The sequence below is a fragment of the Hibiscus syriacus genome, unplaced genomic scaffold (assembly GCF_006381635.1).
Source record: "Hibiscus syriacus cultivar Baekdansim isolate YM2019G1 unplaced genomic scaffold, ASM638163v2 tig00110885_pilon, whole genome shotgun sequence".
Classification (NCBI taxonomy): Eukaryota; Viridiplantae; Streptophyta; class Magnoliopsida; order Malvales; family Malvaceae; genus Hibiscus; species Hibiscus syriacus.
This window is the reverse complement of record NW_024062897.1, coordinates 226,974-244,047: the sequence shown is the minus strand read 5'-3', so window position 1 is coordinate 244,047 and position 17,074 is coordinate 226,974. Positions and strand designations below refer to the sequence as shown.

At 33.8% G+C, this 17,074-nt stretch overlaps 1 pseudogene; it reads right to left on the bottom strand.

Annotated features, from left to right (window-relative positions):
• Nucleotides 1–320: 320 nt before the first annotated feature.
• Nucleotides 321–16,709, bottom strand: LOC120144234 (annotated as a pseudogene).
• Between the last annotated feature and the right edge of the window lie 365 nt (nt 16,710–17,074).

The following is a 17,074-nucleotide window of genomic DNA, read 5'->3' as shown; positions in this document are numbered from 1 at the left end:
AGAATTCGAGTTTTATTCATAAAATGGCCATGTTAGTCTTGGACCGATATGATCTTTGTATAGTTATTCCCAGGTAACCCTGGTTTTTACCACCTAGACTCATAAGCTATTTGAATTCAACTCGAATTTGATTTAGTAATTATTGAGTTGAATTCGAGCTAATTTGAGTTATCAATCGATTCGATATTAAGTATCGAAATATCCGACTTGCGAGTCTAATTGAGCTTTTCATAAAAGCAATGTCATGGTGAGATGTAATATTAACTATATCATTAAGTGAAAAAATAATTTAAAATGTGTGAGCTCTACAATACATAATATTGGCATTCTCTATCCAATCCATAAATCAATGGCCTTCTGAATGCTTTCTTCAACAAAATCTTTACACAATCGTGGGATACGCCAAGTAATTAAGAGGGGTTTACTTTCACTTTCATGCAACTTCGAAGTCGAATTCCGGTCTCCCGAAGCATTGTTAATGGAGCGGAAAACCTGACAGACATTGCATAGTTGGAAGGTAAATAGACCAATATCTGTACTGAAGTCTTGGCGCACACAGTCTATTCCAGGATTTCAGATGGCCAGAGCCACTTCCATGTCGATATCTCCTCGACGCTGCTGAGTTTTCGGATTCCACCATAAAATCCATCTGCCTCGTTTCCCTCCTCTCGATGTTCTTTCCGGTTGACCGTCGTGTGTCACCACCTTGAGCCGGGGGCATACTGATTGAACTCTAACGCCACGGTATCTGTTAGCAGCAGTAAGAAGTTAAAAACCATGTAATAACTCGAACCAAGATTTTTAACACAAACGCATAAGAAAAAGCTTTTATTACAACACCAAGATCTTTTTATTTTGATGTAACAAATGTGCAAATCTATCTGGTTTCTCAAGTTGCAAATGATTACCAAAAAAGACCAATTTTTTTCCTTTATTTTTGATGTAACTTGCACTAGTGTGAAAAGAAGAAGAACATAAATGAGAATTTGCAAGTGTAAAACAACCATTGCAGCCCCACAAGACTTAAAGATTCTAGGTAAGTAAAACAAACAGAGTCCAGTGGAGATATCAAGTCCTTTTAGTGTGGTTGTCCATTAATATTCTGCTGAGACAGAAGTTATCATGATGCCGGTTGAATCTATGATATAATGACATCGATTCGTGTTTAGGGACCAACCCAACAGCACAACCCAGGGCCCATGTATTGGAAAAATGAGGTTTATGAAAACGACAGGATGTCCTCCATGAAAGTTAACTTTTATGAATTGCTATATTACCCAAACTTTTCATTTCCTCAGAAGTATCCGGATTCGACTCATATTCGAACATAGCTAATATGGTAATGTGGATAATGGTTTTCCAAATCTATGAACAAAATCTTCACAAAATTTGATTGTATAGATACTGACTCGCAACATAGCTTACAAGAACAACTTAAGAGAAGATATTTCTACTCTTTAGAGGCAGAAGATGTGTCTTTTGGAATAGCTTAAGAAGCAGATATTATGTGATGATTGCAACAAGTACAAAAGTATGTATAAACACAATTTATTGTTAGATTCTCATTCTCTAGGAAGCCTTATGGGAATATCACAAAGTTTCGTTTGCAAAAAGGAGATGAGATCAAACTTACCACTCTGATGACACCGGCAGTAATTTCTGTTCCCGTCACACGATTCCAAGTGACCGACTACACCATACCACCAACCTACAATATATACACACATAAATGGCAATTTTATGAGGTTATAGAATCAATGATAAAGGATAAGCATTCTGAGATATGCAAAACTAACCATATGGGAATTCTTTGTTTCTTCTCCACTGAATCTCAATGTGATCACCTGGGCGTAGCTCATTCAAACAATTGGAAATATGAAGATCGTGTGGTGAAGTATCGACCGGCGGTACTCTCAGCCGTTTCCGCGAAACGTTGTTCTCGATGGCCACTTCCCTCCTCCCATGTGGAGGGTACCTAAAAATCATCAAACCAAATCTAATATCAATCCACCAGATAAATTTAAGCTTCAAAACCACCATAAAAAATATGTTCATATCCCAAATTACCTTGCTTGGAATGTGTCAGTATGTTGATCATAGCTGAGTTCATCATCATAGCATGATATCATAAATCCAACATGATCATTCTACAAAGAATTTTATAGTCAAATTGGAAAACTAGCACAAACACATGTGGGGAATTTGATTGAAGGTAAAAGAGAATCAAATACCTCTCGGTTATAGACCTGAGCAGGGAACCAAAATCTGTCATTTTCAAGAGCAAGAAACCAAGACACGATCGAATCATCCGGCAAAGAACTCGGCTTACCACAACCATCAACCTTTGGTTTAATCCACCAAGATGGCCTAACAATTGACAAAATCCTCATCAACCCATTTGGCCTCCCTTGTTTCGAATGACTCGAATTCTTTCTCAAAGCAACATGCCATTGCCACTCTCTATTGGCAGCAGGGCCAATGATTCTACCCCATTTGTTCTTTATATATTTTCCCCAGAAATGATCGGCCCTACACCGATCCCTCAAAGAGCTGCAAACACCCGCCATGCTACAAAGACTGGCGGGTGGTAGCCTTTCGATGATACATTCCAAGACCAGTTCTTGTAAGTCTATAACCGAGATGGTACCATTACCTTCTTCAACCTCATCAAAGTTATCAACTTTTGAAGAGAAAGATAGCCTTTTTAGGGATATTTTTGAGGTGATATAGCTAAGAGCAAAACTGTTTTTGATCAACTTGGTGTCAGGTTTGCACCTAAGAATTGTGAGAAAGGATTGCAGAAGAATAAGAAAAGGTAGGTTTACAGAAAACACGCTCTTAATTTTCATTCATAACCCTAGATTTTGCTTACAATTCATATATATATTTTAGACTATTCAATTATTTACTGACATCTGTTATATTCCTTAACAATCCTAACCGATTATCCTTGTTTCCTTCAGTCGTGACTCACCCTTCCTCAGTCCTTGCTTGCTACTGTAACTCAATCCTTTCTTCAATTTTAACTGCATCAGGCAATTTCTCCATTTCCCCTCTTTTATCATTACAAATCCCTAATTCTTTTTTCAAATTCCCAATTTCCTAACTCACAATCCTAATTCTTGACCCCCAATCCCTAATTTCCCCTCTAGGGCCATGACAATACCTCCTCCTACAGTCGATGCTTGTCTCCAAGGATCGAAGTTAGGGAACTGTGACTTTAACACCGTAAAATCTTCCCATGTAGCATTTTCTGGACCTAAATTCACCCACTGAATTAACAACTGAGTTATTGCTTTCTTGTATTTCTTCACCATTCGTTTGTCTAATACCAGAGGAGGGTAAACACGAAGCTGACCATCCACAATGACTTCTGGTGGATCTCGAGCGGTAACTGTCTTGTTCCCAATCTTCTTTTTCAACAAGCTAATATGGAAAATAGGGTGTATTTTTGAGTTATCAGGTAATTGCAATCTGTAGGCCACTGAACCAATTTTTTCTATGATTTTGTAGGGTCCATAATATCTTACAGGCAGCTTCAAATTTTTTCTGAGGTCTACTGATGTTTGCCTATAAGGCTGTAGCTTGAGGTAAACTTCATCACCAACCTGAAACTCTCTTTCACTTCTCTTTTTATCAGCATAGTGTTTCATGCGTTGTTGTGCTCTATCAAGTTGATCCTGTAGGACAGTGTTCATATTATCCCTTTCCTGTAATAGTTATTGTACATCTTCCACTCTAAAGTCTGTTAGCCATGACATAGTAGGAAGAGTATATCCATACAAAGCTGTAAATGGGGTTGTTCCCAAGGCAGTATGGAAACTTGTGTTATACCACCATTCAGCTTGTGATAACCACTTACTCCAATTAGTAGGCTTCATAAAACACATCCCACGCAAATACTGTTCTAAACACTGGTTCAATCTTTCTTTTTGGCCATCAGTTTCTGGGTGGTAGGTTGTAGTGAATAAGGCTTTAGTTCCCAGTAACTTCATTAATTCTGTCCAAAAAAGGCTAGTAAAAATCTTGTCCCTATCTAATAAAGCAATCTTTGGTTATCCATGTAATTTATAAATCTGATCCAAATATATTTTTGCTACATCTGCTGCAGTAAAGGGATGTACCAAGGGTAGAAAATGGGCATACTTGGTAAACTTATCAATAATAACTAGGATACAATTGTACCTGTCAGAAGTGGGAAGACCCTCAATAAAATCCATTGTAACAAATTCCCAAGCTTGTTAGGGAATTAGAAGAGGTTGTATGTAACATCCTTAATACCGGGTTAGTGACTAAATTGTAATATTTTAGAATTTGGTGATTAAAGTGGAATAGTTGAAAAGTTCAATGATTTATTTGAAAATATTACCTTGAAGATGCTAGTAATTATAAAATGTATTAAAGGGAAAAAGGGTCATTTGACCAAGAGATGAATAAAATAATGATATATATATGGATAAGGATGAGATATTTTTCCAGAAATCTCTTCTCATTTTTTCTTCTTCATCTTCTTCTTCCTCCCGTGAAAGCTCCAAGGCAAAGGTAAGATTCCTTGTAGCTGATTATTTGTTAATTTTAAGAGTGGGTTTTGATCCTTAGGTAATATTTAAGCTTATGGAAAGCTTAGATTGTCCTAAAATCAAAAGATGAAGAAGTTATGAAAGATTAAAGAAAATGATTTTTTAAAGGAAATATTGGAAAAGAGTTAATAAGTGAATAATGAGAAGGAATTTGACTTGTTATCAATAAAAATAAGAGATTTATGAAGTTAGAAATGAGTTATAACAAAGCTGAAAATTTAGTAAGATTCTTAATTTTAAGAATCATGATGAGAAATGGAAGATAAATATGGTTTATATAGATATAAGTTGGTTTAAGTAATGGTAGTTGAGTTTAAGGACATGATAGGGGCTTAAAATAGAAGAATTGAATGTAGAGTTGAATAATTTCGTGCTTAAAATGGACTTTCTGGGTTGTGTGCATCGATGCAAATTCAATGTGCATCGATGCACTCTCAAATAAACAAATATCGAATGCAAGTAGTGCATCGATGCACCCCCTTAAAATACAAACATCGAATGTATTTTATGCACCGATGCACAAGTAGTGCATCGATGCATCGTTAGGGAATGCATCGATACACTGTGCAGTGCATCAATGCATACCTTCATTAAAAGATGAAATTGGATTTTCTCTTAGCCTAAGGAGTGATAGTTTCGAATATATCAATTAGTATAATGATAAGTATAAATGTATTATTATGTAGATATATAATGAAAGCTTGTTCCGGAACAAACTAAGGATTAGGATTGATTCGAAGCAAAAGAGGCCCAGGTGAGTGCATACAAGTTAGTTTATAATGTTTAATGGAAATAAGACATGCGACGAGTCTATTTCCTATATTATAATGTATGAATTTATGATCATATGTATATGTTTGATTTGAGTATATATGATATAAATTACAGTAGGTGTTAAATGATTTGTGTGAATAAATGAAGTGTGATCAGTTATAGGATCTAATATGAATGATCTATATGATTGCATGGGAAGTGAAATAAGTTATATGATGGATGACCATACATGTTACAGGGTATAGGTGATTAATTATGAGAATTAGTATAATATATTTATGACTACATGAGATGGGTGATGAGTTAAATAAGACCAAACTATAGAGTAATATGAGAATATTTAAGAGAATAATATATAAATAAGAAGATAATAAATTAAGAGACTTTATGAAAATGGTATATATATAAATTAGGGGACATGAGCATAACGATAATACGAACCTATAGGATAAACACTCTAGGAAAAAGTGATATGCTTAAAAGAAAACTATGATATAGAAGTTATAAAATGAAGAACTATAAAACCTTATGAGAAGGTTATAGGAGTTATATAGAACTAAATTAAATGGATAGAATAATTTATAATTAAATAACGTGAGATAAGTGATAAGGGTTATATGTTATTGTACATGTTAGTATAATAAATCATGTAAGCTGATACAAAGGGAAAATGAGATAAAGATAAATAATTGTTACCTATAGGATTGATATAAGATTATATGCCGGTGTGATAACATGTACAAGGGAACTAAGCTCTATGATATGGATCCATGTGAGTATAAGTAACGTGATTGCATAAACTATATATATATATTTATATGATTTGGTATATGCCATTTGATTCCTGGGTATACATGTAGATAATATATGTGGATATAAGCTATGCAAAAGTGATCTATGTGACTAGATGTATATGAAATCTAAGTGATATGACTTATAGGTATTTCTATTATAATGTTACATGATATGTATGTATGTTAAATGAATTATGTGATGGTATAAGAAATGATATGAATTATATAGGCGAAAACATGTATATGTTATGAGATAAGACATATGACTATGAGTTATGTGAAAAGCTATGTGATACGTGATATGTGAAAGTGAATTACATGTTTATGTGAATATTTGAAATGAAATAAATGATAATGCCCATGTTATGTGTCATGAGAGCTAGGGGTATAGTTGGCATGCCAAGAGTCGAGGGTCTACGCGGTCCTTCGGGACATATGCATATTCTTTGGAACATTTATGAGGTCTTTGAGACATATACTTGGTCCTTAGTATATGTATATGATTCTTAAGGAATTTTTATGTGGTCCTTATGGACATTATATGACACTACGGTGCATTTCTATGCGGCACTTCGGTGCAATTCTACGTGGCACTACGATGCATAAAAACGCGACACTTCTGTGCATTTATATGAGTTGTGGTAACATCATTAGTGCACAACCTCTATAGACTCACATATCTATAGTTCTCATAAGTGTATCATGGGCTAATCAAAGAGATAACATTAATACAATATATATATAATGTATGAGCTTTTGGTTACAGGAATTATGATTTATGGGTGTTTCTTGGTGAAATGATATATGTGTGATATGATATACATAAATGATAAGTACAAGATCAGGTGATAAATAATTGGATGATAATGATAGAAATAGTTATAATAATAATATATATGATAATGCTAAGAAAGTATATGATATATGTACATGAGTGTATTTGTTATATAAAAGGTGTGTGATTTTGTATGAAATTGTTATATGATTTTGTATGATAAGTTAGTATTAAATGTTCATGTGGTTTGTTATATGGAATGTTTTATGATTTCTATTATATGTTTTATTTGCCTCACTAAGTCATCGACTTAGCGTGTGATTGTTTCACACGTAGGTTCGAGAAAAATATAGAGAGCATTGGGGAGCAAGACAGGTCAGTATCTCCTTTACAAAGTTCAGATAAGAAAATATATGTATTTGGCATGTAAATAAAAATTTGAATTCGATATACTCGAATTGGTTTTTGTAAAATCATATGATACTAATTTATGTAAATTAGTCAATTGTATTTAGTAAAAGTTTTAAAAATTATTCACTATTTTGTTCAAGTAAAGGTTTTTAAAAGTCAATGTGACATCTTGGACTCGTAGCCGGGTCAGGTACGGGTTGGGGGTGTTACATTTAATGGTATCAGAGCTACGGTTTAGTCGATTCTAGGCTTAAATTGAAGTCAACATTGTTTTAAAAAAAGTACATGCCAACACGAAGTGAAAAAGTTTCTGGTCTGAATGGTAAGGAGTGTGTTGTCTTGTTAATAGAGTTCAATAGTTATATTATATTAGATGTTTGATAATGAGAGCTTCAAAAGTGAAGCACAAGGCGATAGACCTGAAGGTAATAGCATTCACCTGCCCTGGCCAGGTAGGGAGAAGAGCGAAAAACCTCAGGGAATGTCTGTACAAGATTAGAAAATGTCTTCATGATGTTGAATAATATTTTGATGTGTTTTCAATTTTCCACTTCTTTAACTCATAGAATGAATGTATCGAATTAGTTGAAAGAGTTAAGAGCACCCGAGTTCAAGGGTGTATTTGAGGAAGATTCTGTTGTTACAGACCTTTGGGTTAAATGATATGAAGATAATGATTAGAAGGTTTTCATTTATGCAAATGGAGAAGTTAAATTGAGTAGTTTCGTTACTAAGTGGACAAGCTAGAATATGGTGAACAAGTGTCACCATAAGAATGTTAAAGGATCAAATGATGTGGTTAGAATTGTAAAAGAGTTCAAGAATAAGTGAATTATGATATGTTTATAAGATGAATGAAATCAGAGTTATGGATTTGAATCAAAGGGGTAGTATTGTGTATAAGTAAGATTGTGGATATGATAAAGGTTTGTATTCCAGATGAAAAGAGTTAGCGTTGGCTAACAATATTGTGTGATGAAATGTATTGGAGTTATAAGATTTTAAGATATTTTCAGGATATGATAACCAAATATGAAGTGAATCTGGATACATTTGTATACTATGATCATAGTAAAGTCATAAAGTTGTAAGATTTGGAAAAGATGTAAGGTTAAGTCAATCAATTATGATGTGGATTTAGATATGGTAGTATATTCTGATAACGTAAATGAGGTATAGTTAAGAAGATACGGATTTGTGTATCTAAAGGAAGCTAAAAGATTATGAGAGTATGAAGAAAAGATATGACCTATGCTATAAGAAGATTTTAAATTAGGGAAAAGTAGTCGAATAAGGAAATGAAATGATTGAGTTTAAAGGATAAGATATGATAAAGGTTATGTTAAAGTATAAATTATAAGTTGATTAGAAGTAAGAAAGGTTTGTCAGAGGATGTGAAAGATTGCTTGATTCTGCAAAATGTATGTTTTAATCATCCATGATGAAGATTTAAAGTTATGTTTCTTGGTCAAGTAGAAGTAGTCGGAGAAATAAAGAATGATTTATATGATTAAAGAAGTTAAGAGACAATAAAGTGATCATAGAATGAAAGTTGGAGTATGATTGCAAGGCAATTAGAGATTGATGAGTAAATTGATTGATTTATGATTTTAAGTGATAAAAACTGATGTTATTGTATACCTGATAAGTGATATGATATGGATGTATAAGGGAAAAGGGAGATGAAGAACTAAAGGAATGAAAAGTAAGTTTTATGATGGTGATAGGGAAGATTAAGTAAAGGAAGCAACATGAAAACATTAGAACACATGTTCTTATCAAGATGTGCAGTGAAAATTCGAGGATGGATTTTCTTTAAAGGAGGGGAGATTTGTAACATCCTTAATACCGGGTTAGTGACCAAATTGTAATATTTCAGAATTTGGTGATTAAAGTGGAATAGTTGAAAAGTTCAGTGATTTATTTGAAAATATTACCTTGAAGATGCTAGTAATTATAAAAGGTATTAAAGGGCAAAATGGTCATTTGACCAAGAGATGAATAAAATAATGATATATATATATGGATAAGGATGAGAGATTTTTCCAAAAAATCTCTTCTCTCTTTTTCTTCTTCATCTTCTTCTTCCTCCCGTGAAAGCTCCAAGGCAAAGGTAAGATTCCTTGTAGCTGATTATTTGTTAATTTTAAGAGTGGGTTTTGATCCTTAGGTAATATTTAAGCTTATGGAAAGCTTAGGTTGTCCTAAAATCAAAAGATGAAGAAGTTATGAAAGATTAAAGAAAATGAGTTTTTAAAGGAAATGAGTTAATAAGTGAATTTTGAGAAGGAATTTGACTTGTTATCAATAAAAGTAAGAGCTTTATGAAGTTAGAAATGAGTTATAACAAAGCTAAAAATTTAGTAAGATTCTTAATTTTAAGAATCATGATGAGATATAGAAGATAAATATGGTTTATATGGATATAAGTTGGTTTAAGTAATGGTAGTTGAGTTTAAGGACATGATAGGGGCTTAAAATAGAAGAATTGAATGTAGAGTTGAATAATTTTATGCTTAAAATGGAATTTCTGGGTTGTGTGCATCAATGCATATTCAATGTGCATCGATGCACTCTCAAATAAACAAACATAAAATGCAAGTAGTGCATCGATGCACCCCCTTAAAATACAAACATCGAATTTATTTTATGCACCGATGCACAAATAGTGCATCGATGCATCGTTAGGGAATGTATCGATACACTGTGCAGTGCATCGATGCATACCTTCATTAAAAGATGAAATTGGTTTTTCTCTTAGCCTAAGGAGTGATAGTTTCGAATATATCAATTAGTAAACTGATAGTATAAATGTATTATTATGTAGATATAGAATGAAAGCTTGTTCCGGAACAAACTAAAGATTAGGATTGATTCGAAGCAAACGAGGCCCAGGTGAGTGCATACAAGTTAGTTTATGATGTTTAATGGAAATAAGACTTGCGACGAGTCTATTTCCTATATTAGAATGTATGAATTTATGATCATATGTATATGTTTGATTTGAGTATATATGATATAAATTACAGTAGGTGTTAAATGATTTGTGTGAATACATGTAGTGTGATCAGTTATAGGATCTAATATGAATGATCTATATGATTGCATGGGAAGTGAAATAAGTTATATGATGGATGACCATACATGTTACAAGGTATAAGTGATTAAATATGAGAATCAATATAATATATTTATGACTACATGAGATGTGTGATGAGTTAAATAATACCAGACTATAGAGTAATATGAGAATATTTAAGAGAATAATATATAAATCATAAGATAATAAATTAAGAGACTTTATGAAAATGGTATATATATATAAATTAGGGGACATGAGCATAACGATGATACGAACCTATAGGATAAACACTATAGGAAAAAGTGATATGCTTAAAAGAAAACTATGATATAGAAGTTATAAAATGAAGAACTATAAAACCTTATGAGAAGGTTATAGGAGCTATATAGAACTAAATTAAATGGATAGAATAATTTATAATTATATAACGTGAGATAAGTGATAAGGGTTATATGTTATTGTACATGTTAGTATAATAAATCATGTAAGCTGGTACAAAGGGAAAATGAGATAAAGATAAATAGCTTTTACCTATAGGATTGATATAAGATTATATGCCGGTGTGATAACATGTACAAGGGAACTAAGCTTTATGATACGCATCCATGTGAGTATAAGTAACGTGATTGCATAATCTATATATATATATATATTTATATGATTTGGTATATGCCATTTGATTCCTGGGTATACATGTAGATAATATATGTGGATATAAGCTATGCAAAAGTGATCTATGTGACTAGATGTATATGAAATCTAAGTGATATGACTTATAGGTATTTCTATTATAATGTTACATGATATGTATGTATGTTAAATGAATTATGTGATGGTATAAGAAATGATATGAATTATATAGGCGAAAACATGTATATGTTATGAGATAAGACATATGACTATGAGTTATGTGAAAAGCTATGTGATACGTGATATGTGAAAGTGAATTACATGTTTATGTGAATAATTGAAATGAAATAAATGATAATGCCCATGTTATGTGTCATGAGAGCTAGGGGTATAGTTGGCATGCCAAGAGTCGAGGGTCTACGCGGTCCTTCGGGACATATGTATATTCTTTGGAACATTTATGAGGTTTTTGAGACACATACTTGGTCCTTGGTATATGTATATGATTCTTAAGGAATTTTTATGTGGTCCTTATGGACATTATATGGCACTACGGTGCATTTCTACGCGGCACTTCGGTGCAATTCTACGTGGCACTACGGTGCATTTCTACGTGGCACGTCAGTGTATTTATATGAGCTATGGTGACATCATTAGTGCACAACCTCTATAGACTCACATATCTATAGTTCTCACAAGTGTACCATGGGCTAATCAAAGAGATAACATTAATACAATATATATATATATAATGTATGAGCTTTTGGTTACAGGAATTATGATTTATGGGTGTTTCTTGGTGAAATGATATATGTGTTATATGATATATATAAATGATAAGTACAAGATCAGGTGATAAATAATTGGATGATAATGATATAAATAGTTATAATAATATATATGATAATGCTAAGAAAGTTGATGATATATGTACATGAGTGTATTTGTTATATAAAAGGGTGTGTGATTTTGTATGAAATTGTTATATGATTTTGTATGATAAGTTAGTATTAAATGTTCATGTGGTTTGTTATATAGAATATTTTTATGATTTATATTATATGTTTTATTTTCCTCACTAAGTCATCGACTTAGCGTGTGATTGTTTCACACGTAGGTTCGAGAAAAATATAGAGAGCATTGGGGAGCAAGACATGTCAGTATCTCCTTTACAAAGTTCAGATCAGAAAATATATGTATTTGGCATGTAAATAAAAATTTGAATTCGATATACTCGAATTGGTTTTTGTAAAATCATATGATACTAATTTATGTAAATTAGTCAATTGTATTTAGTAAAAGTTTTAAAAATTATTCACTATTTTGTTCAAGTAAAGGTTTTTAAAAGTCAATGTGACATCTCGGACTCGTAGTCGGGTCAGGTACGGGTTGGGGGTGTTACATTGTAGTAATCCTGGTTTCAACACATGTTCATCCTTAATTCTTTGGCAGACATCACACTGCTGCACATAGCTCTTAACCATGTTTTTCATCCATTTCCAATAAAAATAGGATTTCACCCTGTGGTAGGTAGCTTATATACCTGAATGACCGCCTTGGGGTGAGTCATGTAAAGCTTGTAAGATCTGTTGTCTTAGGGAACCATTCTGTCCAATATAAACCTTACCCGTGTATCTTAGGATACTTGAAAAATAATTCCAGTCTTCTGCATCCTGATTAGAGATAGCTAACTTAGTGACCAATTCTGCAGTCATAGGATCATTTTGGTAACTCTGTTCAACCTCCTGAACCCAAGTAGGAATGACAACAATAACACTCATTTGTTGTAATTCTACTTCATCCTCATCTCTCCTAGATAATGCATCTGCTGCCAAATTGTGTCTGCCTTTTCTGTACTGAATTACATAATCCAGTCCCAACAATTTTGTAAGCCCCTTTTTCTGTATTGAAGTAGTTAGCTTCTGTTCCAACAAATGTTTAAGAGCTTCATGGTCTATTTTAATAATAAAAGGCCCTCCTTCCAAGTAATGTCTCCATTTGGAAATAGCCATGAGTATGGCTAAATACTCTTTTTCATAAATGGATAAATCCAATTGTTTGAGTCCCAAAGCCTTGCTAAGATAGGCCACTGGTCTACCTTCTTGAGATAAAACTGCCCCTATTCCTCTAGAACTTGCATCTATTTCCAAACAGAAGCTTTTACTGAAATCAGGTAGTGCTAAGACAGGAGCATGACACATTGCATTCTTTAAAAGTTCAAAAGTAGCTTTACTTTCCTCTGTCCATTAAAACTGGTCCTTCTTAAGCATGATAGTTAAGGGCTTGGCAATTTCTCCATATCTTTTTATAAACCTTCTATAATATCCTATCAACCCAAGAAAACCTCTCAAGGATTTAAGAGTTTTTGGCAACTTCCACTGCTGCATTGCTTGTATCTTTGTTGGATCAGTAGCCACCCCTTGCTTAGATATAATGTAGCCCAAATATTCCACCTCCTTTTGACCAAAGAAACATTTTGTTCATTTAGCAAACAACTGATTCTGCTTTAGAACTTCCAAAACAGTCCTAAGATGCCTAACATGTCTCTTTAGATCAGAACTGTAAATGAGTCTGTCATAAAAAAAACTAGTACAAAATTTCATAAATAAGGACCAAACAGTTTGTTCATTAATGCCTGAAAAGTTGCTGGGGCATTTGTTAATCCAAAAGGCATAACCTTAAACTCAAAGTGGCCATGGTGAGTCCTAAAGGTTGTTTTAGGAATGTATTCAGGAGTAATTCTAATCTGCCAGTATCCTGATCTCAAATCCAGTTTAGAAAAGTAGGCTGCTCCAGTCAACTCATCCAACAAATCTTCTACCACAGGAATTGGAAAATTGTTTTTTATAGTTAAGGCATTCAGTTGCCTATAGTCTATACACATCCTCCAACTCCCATCATTCTTCTTTACTAACAAACATGGTGAGGCAAAAGGGCTTTTACTGGTTTGAATTATGGAAGAGTACAACATTTCTTTTATTTGTTTTTCTACTTCTGACTTCTGATGATAGGGCATCTTGTAAGGTCTAATGTTCACTGCTTCTGTACCCTCTTTTAGTGTAATGGAATGATCATGCTCTCTTGGGGGTGGCATCCCTTTTGGTTCCTCAAAAACAACTTAATATTCTTTTAATAAATCATGTAGTTCAATAGGTACCATCTCAGTGCTGATCTCCCCACTTAACATAAAAATTTCTCCTGATATGTCACTGTTCTTCTCCATCAACTTCTGCAACTTACTGTCTGAAATCAGTTTAACAGTGGGTGAATTTTGTCCTCCTCTTAAAGTAATTTTTCCCCCATCTTTCTGAAAACTCAAAGTCATATGATTGAAATCCATCAATAATGGGTTATACTTTTTCATCCAGTCCACTCCAAGAACCATGTCACTCCCTCCTAGAGTTAGAACTCTAAAATCATGTTCAAACTGAGAACCTTGCATTCCCCATTTTAACTTTTTACTCATAGTTGAACTGTACAACTTTTCACCATTAGCAACTGTAATAGTCAAGCGACGAGTTTGCTCCAATTCCACTCCTTCCTTTGACCATTGACCAGATATAAAGCTGTGTGTGCTCCCACTATCTATGAGAATATTTAGAGGTTTTCTTGGTATGTGCCCTTGAATCCTCAGTGTGTTGTAGCCTGTCTGCCCAGTTATGGCATTGATAGAAATTTCCAATTCTCCCTCCACAGGATCAGGACCTGTTGTCATTACCTCATTATTTCTTGTTTCCAGATTTTCCAGCTCTCATGAATCCTCTAACTCCTCTATTGAATTTAGCTGCTTAACCTTACATTGATGTCATGGACTGAACTTTTTTCCACATTTATAACATAGTCCATGTGTCCTCTTATATTCCACCAAAGATGGTTTACTCTGATTTAAATTCTGAGCAGTTTCTTTTTGTGATTGACTCAAGGTAGTTTGAGGACCATTGTAATTAGGACTCTGTCCTGTAGATACTATCTTAGGCTGGAACCTCAGTTTTCTGTTTTCCACCTCCCAAGTTAATTCAACCAATTTAGCCAATCTAAAAGCAGTAGCTAAAGTTGTGGGATTATGAACTTTAACCATGTGCTTAATTTCTTCTTTTAATCCACTCAAGAAACTTGAAACAAAATACCCTTCCTCCAAGAATGGACTATACTGCAACATGTAAGACCTCAACTCCTCAAACTTCTCATGATAATATTCCACAGAATTCTTTTGAATCAACTTGTTAAACTCCTCCACAATGTCATTACAATTCTGATCACAGAATCTATGACATATATCTGCTGTAAATTCATTCCAGTTCACCTTATGTTTCTGAGCTATATAGCCATCAAACCAGGTCTTAGCCTTCCCTGTTAAATACATGGTAGCTAATTCTACTTTCTGACCTTCAAGTACTCTAAAGATTGAGAAATACTTATGACATTTTTTTACCCAGCTTCTAGGATTTGTTCCATCAAACATTTGGAGTTCTATTTTTGGTCTGAAAACATAACTTGAATGAACATCTTCCCCAATGGATGATTCTTCCATTTCTGTTGTGTTTCCCCCCATTTTTAACTTTTGCACATCCAAACTAGCATGAGGTTGATTTTCACAAAGTGGAGGTGTATTAACAGGTTTAGGAGCTAATATTCCAGGTTCACCAGTCTTAAATGTATACTTCTCATGCTCACCAAGAACAATAACCAAACATGGAAGCTTACCTTCATCTTTGTTTTGTTTTGCAGCTGCGGGTGGTTGACTCCTTTCTGACCGAGGTGAATCTTTTTCCTCAGCTGCCTGATTGACCAGTTGTAGGATTCTCTGCAGATAGCCTCTATTTTCAGTCATCCCCTCTTCCAATGTTTGTATCCTTCCCTCCAGCTCTGCTTTCTGTCCAGCCCACCAAGATGGTAAGGCCTCTTCATCCTTAACCTCTATTGATTGCTCTTGTACCTCCACGGTTCCAGTCTTTTCATCTTTTTTGTTTTACCCAGTGTGTAGATTTGTTTGGGATCACTAACTTAGCTCTGATTACCAATTGTCAGGTTTGCACCTGAGAATTGTGAGAAAGGATTGCAGAAGAAGAAGAAAATGTAGGTTTACAGAAAACGTGCTCTTAATTTTCATTCATAACCCTAGATTTTGCTTACAATTCATATATATATTTTAGACTATTCAATTATTTACTGACAGTTGTTATATTCCTTAATAACCCTAACTGATTATCCTTACTTCCTTCAGCTGTGACTCAACCTTCCTCAGTCCTTGCTTGCTGCTGTAACTCAATCATTTCTTCAATTTTAACTGCATCAGGTAATTTCTCCATTTCCCCTCTTTTATCATTACAAATCCCTAATTCTTTTTTTAAATTCCCAATTTCCTGACTCACAATCCCTAATTCTTAACCTCCAATCCCTAATTTCCCCTCCAGGGCCATGACACTTGGAAATGAAAGCAAAGGAAAATTTCAACTCATACACCCATGGTAGTGGAAGTGGTTTCAACTTAAAGAAGAAGATGAAGGGGAAACAAGTGAGGAACAAGTAGCATTCCAAGAAATGCAAAAAGAAAAAAAAAACAAAGAATTGAATGACTGAATTCTCTTATGGGTCCAAACTCAATAATGTAAGGCAAAAGAAATCAATGAAAGAACCCCAATTGTCTAACCTCTTGCTCTCATCTCATCTCATCTCATCTCATCTCATCTCATCTCCTTCCCATTAAAAAACAAAGTGAGATAATCAATATAACAGACCCCAACTTTGATTTTCTTTTTTCTTTAAAACACACAAAAAAGAAAAGGGTTTTTATTGGCTAACATCAAAGCCCACCAAACCCTCAAAGGTGGGCCTTCCTTGTTAATGACTAATCAAAACAAAAATTACTAGTAAATATTAAGAAGAAAATAATTTTCTTTCCTCCCGAACAGAAGAGTTACCTAACAACCAAAGAAAAAATAAAGTTTATTCCATTTTCTTAACAATTTTTGAGGAAAAAAAAACAACTCGATCGCACAGACAACTCAACAGCTGTCGTATAACAAGA